This window comes from Triticum dicoccoides, chromosome 2A (assembly GCF_002162155.2).
Source record: "Triticum dicoccoides isolate Atlit2015 ecotype Zavitan chromosome 2A, WEW_v2.0, whole genome shotgun sequence".
Classification (NCBI taxonomy): domain Eukaryota; kingdom Viridiplantae; phylum Streptophyta; class Magnoliopsida; order Poales; family Poaceae; genus Triticum; species Triticum dicoccoides.
Genome location: NC_041382.1, coordinates 75,366,925 through 75,369,883, shown reverse-complemented (window position 1 = coordinate 75,369,883; position 2,959 = coordinate 75,366,925).

Sequence of the window (2,959 nt, the reverse complement as noted above, 5' to 3'; positions counted from 1 at the left end):
TCCTTTCATCCTTGTTGATCTCCATGGGTTCTTCCCTCTTCAGCTCTATCTTTATTAGCCAGGCATCTTTGTCGCCGTTGTTGGAGGAGGGGGACGACATGATGCCTGGCCCTGACAACCCTGATAGAGAACAGCCCAAAACAAGAACAGAGGATATTTGCGTGATACGGGAGTCAAAACCTTTGGGAGAATATATAGTGAATTTTTACCGACCAAAATACGTATCGTGCAAGAAAACGGAGTCCGAAAGGCACACGAGGAGCTCACGAGGTAGGGGGCGGGCCCAGGGGGTAGGGCGTGCCCTCCACCCTCATGGGGCCCTCGTGTCCTTCCCGGACTGCTACTTAATTTTCTATTTTTCTAAATATTCCAAAATGGAGAAATATTGCCTTAAAAATTGTTTTGGAGACGGTTTACTTACCGTACCACATACCTATTCCTTTTCGGAGTCTGAAACGTTCTGGAAAGTGTCCCTTATGTATTCCTCCAGGGTTACGGTTTCAATAATATTGGTTTCAATATTTATGGGATCACGTGAGATATAATGTTTAATTCTCTGACCGTTTACCACCTCCGGATTTGTGCCTTCGAAGTTGTTGGTTTTTATGGCACCGGAACAATAGACCTCCTCGATAACATAGGGGCCTTCCCATTTAGAGAGAAGTTTTCCTGCAAAAAATCTTAAACGAGAGTTGTATAGCAATACATAATCACCTACATTAAACTCGCGCTTTTGTATCCTTTTGTCATGCCATCTTTTAACCTTTTCTTTAAACAACTTGACATTTTCATTAGCTTGGGTTCTCCATTCATCAAGTGAGCTAATATCAAATAACCTCTTTTCACTGGCAAGTTTGAAATCATAATTGAGCTCTTTAATAGCCCAATATGCCTTATGTTCTAGTTCGAGAGGTAAGTGGCATGCTTTTCCATATACCGTTTTATACGGAGACATACCCATAGGATTTTTATATGCAGTTCTATAGGCCCATAATGCATCATCAAGTTTCTTGGACCAATTCTTTCTAGACCTATTGACAGTCTTTTGCAAAATTAATTTGAGTTCTCTATTACTCAATTCTACTTGACCACTAGACTGTGGGTGATACGGAGATGCAATTCTATGATTGACGTCATATTTAGCAAGAATTTTACGGAAAGCACCATGAATAAAATGTGAACCTCCATCAGTCATTAAATATCTAGGGACTCCAAACCTCAGAAAAATAACTTCTTTAAGCATTTTAATAGAAGTGTTATGATCAGCACTACTAGTTGGAATAGCTTCTACCCACTTAGTAATGTAATCAACAGCAACTAAAATATGTGTATATCCATTAGAGGCAGGAAAATGTCCCATATAATCAAAGCCCCAAACATCAAACGGTTCAATAACAAGTGAATAATTCATAGGCATTTCTTGATGTCTACTAATATTACCAATTATTTGACATTCATCACAAGATAGGACAAACTTACGGGCATCCTTGAAGAGAGTAGGCCAATAAAAACCAGATTGCAATACCTTATGTGCAGTTCTATCTCCCGCGTGGTGTCCTCCATAAGTTTTGGAGTGGCACTTGCGTAGGATCTGTTCCTGTTCATGCTTAGGTACACAACGTCTAATAACACCACCTACTCCTTCTTTATAAAGATGTGGGTCATCCCAAAAGTAATGTCTCAAATCATAGAAGTACTTTTTCTTTTGTTGGTATGTGAAGCTAGGTGGTATAAATTTAGCAACTATGTAATTAGCATAATCAGCATACCAAGGGGTACTACGAGAAGTACTTATGACATTTAATTGTTCATCAGGAAAGCTATCATCAATAGGTAGTGGGTCATCAAGAACATTCTCTAACCTAGATAAGTTGTCTGAAACGGGGTTCTTAGCTCCTCTTCTATCAACAATATGCAAATCAAATTCTTGTAACAAGAGAACCCATCTAATAAGTCTAGGTTTAGCATCTTTCTTCTCCATAAGATATTTAATAGCAGCATGATCAGTGTGGGTAGTTACTTTAGAATCAACAATATAAGGTCTGAACTTATCACAAGCAAATACAACTGCTAAAAGTTCTTTTTCAGTAGTAGCATAATTTCTTTGAGCATTGTCTAGGGTCTTACTAGAATAATGGATAACATTTAATTTCTTATCAACTCTTTGCCCTAAAACAACACCTACAACATACTCGCTAGCATCACACATAATTTCAAAGGGTCAATTCCAATCAGGTGGCTGAACAATAGGTGAAGAGACTAATGCTTTCTTAAGTATTTCAAATGCTTCTACACAATCCTGATCAAATACAAATGGTATATCTTTTTGTAATAAATTAGTCAGAGGCCGAGAAATTTTTGAGAAGTCCTTAATGAACCTCCTATAAAATCTGGCGTGACCAAGGAAACTTCTTATACCTTTGATGTCCTTGGGACATGGCATCTTTTCAATAGCATCAACCTTGGCTTTATCAACTTCAATACCTCTTTGAGAAACTTTATGCCCCAAGACAATACCCTCATTAACCATAAAGTGTCACTTTTCCTAATTCAAGACAAGATTAGTTTCTTCACATCTCTGCAAAACTCGATCAAGATTGCTCAAGCAATCATCAAAAGAAGATCCATAGACGAAAAAGTCGTCCATGAAAACCTCACAAATCTTTTCACAAAAGTCAGAGAATATAGCCATCATGCATCTTTGAAAGGTAGCAGGTGCATTACATAAACCAAAAGGCATACGTCTATAAGCAAAAGTACCAAAAGGGCATGTAAAAGTAGTCTTTGATTGATCTTTAGCCGACACAGGTATTTGAGAGAAACCAGAATAACCATCTAGAAAGCAGTAATGTGTATGCTTGCATAATCTTTCTAGCATTTGATCGATAAAAGGTAAGGGGTAATGATCTTTCTTAGTAGCCTTATTTAATTTGCGGAAATCAATTACCATCCTATAACC